Genomic DNA, 6,301 nt, shown 5'->3' with positions numbered 1-6,301 from the left:
TCGAACTTGTTACTACACTTTTTCAGAATGCTAAAACGTTTCAGTAGGTCTTTCGGGACTTCGCTGTGCCGTCCGTGGTAGTGTTTATATATTGAAGATGCCTTTCGTTTATGTCCATCCACGCGTGTGTGTAAGTGTCCGCGTGTATAGCCCACATAACCCGCATCACACAGGTCACATTGAAATTGATAAACGACGCGTTGTTGGTTGACAATCTGTGGCTTGATTTCTCGTACTTTAAGATCTTGGCCAAGTTTGCGGCTAACAAATACTGGCTGGACAGTTGTCTGCACCTTCATGCTAAGATTCTTGAGCTCTTTCTTAACATAATTTGCTGATTCCTGATCTTTGAAAGGTATGACCACACGAACAATGGATATTGGTTCTTTGGGTGTCTGTGTGGGCTGCGTACCAACAATTCTTGGTGTTAATGGTAGAAATTACCAGGCGTTCCGGGTATTTAAGCCGTGCGAAAACTTTCTTTAGGCGATCACACTCATCATTTCTCTGATGAGTGTGATCGCCTAAAGAAAGTTTTCGCACGGCTTAAATACCCGGAACGCCTGGTAAATTCTACCATTAACACCTTCTTACAATCAAGAATTGCACTGCCATTTGGGAGCTTATTTAGTAAACCTTCTAAAGTTAACTACAAACTGCTTATGACAAGGGACACGCAGTGACCAACTGAATGCTAAGCCGAATACGCCAGACTCCGGGTCGGTAGGTCTGAGTCCGAGCCTTGTTAGGGATCGTTAGATGATAATAATAATAATAATAATAATAATAATAATAATAATGATAATGATAATGATAATGATAATGATAATAATAATAATAGTAATAATGGACTGCCGGTTTGAAAGATGAGCTTTCAAACCGGCAGTCTAAATCCCACAGGGATCAACGAACGCTTTTCATTCCACTAATTTATTCGTGTTTTTCTCGTTGCCATGTTCCCACCAATAACGTAGCTCTATTTTCTGCCTTTAAAAGCACACACAACCCACAATTCCTCTATTCGCTCCGAAGAAGGGCTAACGCTCGAAACGTCAGCTTTTGTAATCATTACGGTGGCCAATTTACCATTTCAACTTTGTTGATATATCCAAATTATTCCCTTTACACGATATACCTGCCGAGGGGAGCAAGGTCCTTTTCAAGTGTGTTATTTGCCGAAATAATATCAACTCTTTACTCCTTAACATTATCAATCATATTCTCCAAACTGTTCTCTGTTCATTTCTCAAGGTGTCAACGAGGAGTTGCTTAACAATCAGGGGTCTCTTTTCGGTTCGTGAACATTTCGGGGGGTGATATTGTAACGAGAAAATAGTTACCATCCGTACCCGTCCTCATCTTCTTGGGAATTGTCTATGCACCAGAATGATTAAAAATATTAGAATCTTTCCTTTGGAAGGCAACAAACCAATTCTTAACACTAACACGGTGAATATCAAACAAAGGTTAGCAACAATCTATTATTGGTTTATTTTTTCAACACCAAACACAAAATTCTCTCAATAGGGAACAGTCGTTATTAATCTCCACCCATCTTCCAGCCGCAAATAATGACCGGTCCTTAACCGAAAATTATCGCTAAATGAGCCAAAATGAGAAAATGGTTATATCTCGAGAGTAAATGGAAGAAGAGGCGTAAAGGAAGTAGGCCGTGGGTGATAATGGAGAGGAAGTGAATTAAGTCGATCGTCAATTCTGGTTCAGTAAATAATTGCTATCTTAGTATCCTCTAACTTTACAGTGTGTTCTCATCTCAATCCAAGTAGTTCTATAAACAAAGTGGCCACAACACTCGAGATAAGGAAAAGCAGAATACCTATGACGCGACTCGATGATAACTTCCTTTCCCTTTACCCCTGAAAGCTATAGTTTAAATAGAAACAAGATGGGGCCAATGGGTCTGTCTCTGCAACATTCAGATTAATTCTGTCGCGGCAAAGTACAAAGTTGTCCACGTATCCTACAATTTGTAGAAGGCGGTTGTTCATCGAAACTGCGTGCCAGGAACTAAGCATACTTTATGAGATACTTTTCTCTGGCGAGGTTTTCATCTATAGTATTCCAAGATTTCTTCCTGTACACAGCCTTCTCGGCAACACTCTTCCACAACGTTGAAGCTTCTTTTAGTCACGTGGTGCGAAGTAAGAAACCTGTCAGCTCTTTGCTTTTCCAGAATTATTTTGCTGGCTCTTGCTTTTACTGAAAGAACAAAAGGAGTCAAACTAGATGGAAAATAATAATTTTATACCTTGATATCGAATTGATGAAATTACTGCTAGGCATGCATAGGTAAAGACGTCTTAAAATGATCGCTTATGTTGCATACCGGAGTTACTCGCCATCAAGAAGAAAGAATGAGTGGATACACGGTTTGTTTTTGTTATGCCTTGCTCTCCAAGCAAATTCTTAGAATTCGTGGGCGAGAGAACTTGTTTTTCTAGGGACTTCAAGTTTCGACGTGGGGACCAGACACAGCAACGTGGTGAGATCGTGAGGAAAACTCTTATCACCAAATGTGTCAGAGCACATGTTAGGCGTGATCTCTCGCTGACGTCACAACTCTTATTCGCAAGATAGATCAGATTGACCGAGCGACCGAATACAACTAGGAACTAGGGTGGGTGCCGGGTGGTTGACAACAAACCACGCATTTTCTAATAATTTTAGTTGAAAGTAAATTCTAGGGGGAGAAATTACGATTTGAAAACCGTTCCGCCTTTAATTTTCGTAATCACTTCGCAGGCTCAAGAAGACTAGCGCGAGTTTGGAGATCACTCATTTGACGCGCCGTGCTCGTGGCTAATTTTCAAAAACAGTCTTTTGATCGTCTATATTGCTTTTTATAACACTAAGACTAAGACTATTTCACTAAATTTCACGAGGTTTCTGTATAAATATAAAAGTGTGTTGAGTAATCTACGTCACAATGGGAGGGACCGTGACGTAGATTACTCATTTGACGAGCCGTGATCGTGGCTAATTTTCAAAACCAGTATTATGATCGTATATATTGCTTTTTATAACACTAAGACTAAGACTATTTCACTAAATTTCAAGAGGTTTCCATATAAATATAAAAGTGTGTAGAGTAATCTACGTCACAATTGGGAGTGACCGCTGACCGAAGATAAGTTGGCCGTGATTACGAAAATTAATGGCGGAACGGTTTTCAAATCGTAATTTCTCGCCCTAGAATTGACTTTCAACTAAAATTATTATTGAAAAGGCTTTATTAATCACTAAAAATTCATATTATAATGAAATAACTGAATTTTTCGGGTTTTCAAATTATAGGGCGGTTTCATCAGAGTGCTCCTTTAAGGGAACGATGTGGTCTGGAACCATACGACAAAAAATGTTTATCGCAAGGTCTTGACTTTTAATAGGTTGAAGTGAAACTTTAGGCTAGCCTACAGACCACGTTTTACATGCGTCGTTTCCCCTTAGTCACCATTCCAATTTAAAAATTCTTTTGGAACCTTCAATTTAATGTTCACCAAGATACAAGGCGAAATTTAAAGTATCAACAGTTAAAAAGTAACCTAACGTGACAAAATTGTTCAACTCAATCCAAATGAAGTAATAATTTTGCAGTGCTATTTGGGACCTTATTTGATAAGCCTGCTAAAGTTAACTACAAACTGTCTCTGACTAGGGACACGCAGTGACCAACTAAATGCTAAGCCGAATACGCCAGACTCTGGCTCGCTAGGTCTGGGGCCGAGCCTTGTTAGGGATCATTGCATCATTTTGTTAAGCGAGCACTTCCCTCCCGAGGTGCCTCTCCCCTTGTAGGAGTTCAGCTTCGAACTGTCAGGGTCACCTGACCAAGTGCTGGGATGTAACGTTCTATAGACTAACATCCAATCCGGATGGAGAAGCATCACTTCACGATATGGTGACTGGAATAATCTCTGGCAGGGCGGGCCCGGGAGTTCAGGGGTCTGAGGTGGTGAACTTTTCCATTGACCTCGACGTTTGATTCGGGGGTGATATTGTGGACCATTGTAACGAGAAAATAGTCACCATCCGTACCCGTCCTCATCTTTTTGTGATTTGTCTATGCACCAGAATGATTCAAAATATTAGAATCTTTCCTTTGGAAGGTAAGAAACCAATTCGTAACACTAACACGGTGAATATCAAACAAAAGTTAGCCATAATCTATTGTTGGTTCACTTTTTCAACACTAAATACAAAATTATCTCAATTAGGGAACAGTTTTTATTAATCCCCACCCACCTTCCAGGCGTAAATAATGACCGGTCCTTAACCTGAAATTACCGCTAAATGAGCCAAAATGAGAAAATGGTTATATCTCGGGAGTTAATGGAAGAGCAGGCGTAAAGGAAGTGGGCCGTGGGTGAAAATGGAGAGGAAGTGAATTCAGTCGATCGTCAATCCTGGTTCAATAATAATTGCCATCTCAGTAACCTCTAAACTTACAGTGTGTTCTCATTTCAACACCATCTATCCAAGTAGTTCTATAAAACAAACTGGTCACAACACTCGAGATAAGGAAAAGCAGAATACCCATGACACGACTCGATCATAAGTTCTTTTTCCTTTACCCCTGAAAGCTATAATCTAAATAGAAACAAGATGGGGCCAATAGGCCTGTCTCTGCAACATTAAAATTAATTTTGTGGCGGCAAAGTACCCTGTCGCCCACGTACCCTACAATTTGCATTGTAGAAGGCGGTTGTTCATCGAAACTGTGTGCCAGGAACTAAACTACTTCATGAGATACTTTTCTCTGGCGAGATTTTCATCTACAGTATTCCAGGAGTTCTTCCTGTACACAGCCTTCTCGGCAACACTCTTCCACTACGTTGAAGCTTCTTTTGGTCACGTGGTGCGAAGTAAGAAATCTGTCGGCTCTTTGCTTTTCCAGAATTATTTCTGGCTCTTGGTTTTACTGAAAGAACAAAATGAGTAAAAATTCATGAAATATAATAATTTTATACCTTGAAATTGAATTGACAAAATTACGTCTAGGCAAGTATAGGTAAGTACGTCTTAAAAATGATCGCTTATGTTGGATACCGGAGTTGCACCCTATAAACAAGCAAGAATGAGTGGATACATGCGAATAATTTGCCCACGAACAAACGGGTCCGTACTTCCTGAGCATCCTCCTTTGCCTTGCTCTCCAAGCAAATTCTTAGAATTCGTTGGCGAAAGAACTTGTTTTTCGAGGGACTTCAAGTTTCGACGTGGAGAACATAGGTATGGGGGCCGAGAGCTGCCATTAAAAATATTCAAATTTATAGGAATTATTATTATTTTTTTTAATTTCGATTTATTTCTCATTTTTCTTTTTAAAATAAAAGTAAGTGAAAGTAAAATGTAAAATAGAAATAAAATGAAACCAAAGATAGATGAAATCAAATCAAAATTAAATACTACCCGGCTGAGCGCTGCCACTAGTTATTTTTGTTTTTTTCTTCGCGGTCGGAAAAAAAATTTTTTCATGGCCGAACGCTGCCACATGGCCGAGGGCTGCCAAACAAACCCAGAATGCACTACCATCAAAAATTTCATGAGCTAGAAGCAATTTCTGGGTCGAATAATTCATACCCATGTCCTTGTATGTCTAGCAGCATGAGTTTTTTGTCTGACTTTTTATAAGAAAAATGGGTTAGACATTGAGCCTTCTGACCCATAACATCTGTTTCCTCGACACAACAATCACCAGTATTGTTTAAGTACTTGGTAAACTGTCTATCAATAAACTCCTCCAAAGTCACAAATTCTCCTTTATCATCTTCACATTAGTAGATCTTTCTATACCTTAAGACCTCTCCCGAATGCATCAATAGCTTGTTTTTCAATGATTTTTTGTTCCGACTGGCGTGCAAAATTCCTTGCAAGAAGATGCATCTGAACCGCCTTTTGGGTGTGTTGTTAGACAGTTTGCCCAATGTCATTTATTCCCTTCACAGCATCGATCAGGAAGGCATCTTTTAGTGACCAAGGTATTCCCCTTGTACTGTGGGTGCTTTTTGGTTGTTTTGTATGCATTGCGAAACCCACCGTGAGCAAACGGCTCTTTTTCTTCATTGAATTCGACAGTTATTATTATACAGCTCCTTTCCTTTAATTATGCGTTGTATCTCCTGCATCACGCTTCTTCCCTCTTTTCGCAGTCACTTTCTCTTTTAACTTTTTCCACGTGGCATCCTCCATACTAGAACCTTGAAAGGTATCCTGCAAATAATTCTGGGTTTGTTTGGCAGCCCTCAGCCATGTGGCAGCGTTCGGCCACGAAAAAAAAATT

This window comes from Stylophora pistillata, chromosome 8, assembly GCF_964205215.1.
Source record: "Stylophora pistillata chromosome 8, jaStyPist1.2, whole genome shotgun sequence".
In the NCBI taxonomy this organism is placed as follows: Eukaryota; Metazoa; Cnidaria; class Anthozoa; order Scleractinia; family Pocilloporidae; genus Stylophora; species Stylophora pistillata.
The sequence above is the reverse complement of the archived record's forward strand: the minus strand, read 5'-3'. Positions refer to the sequence as shown.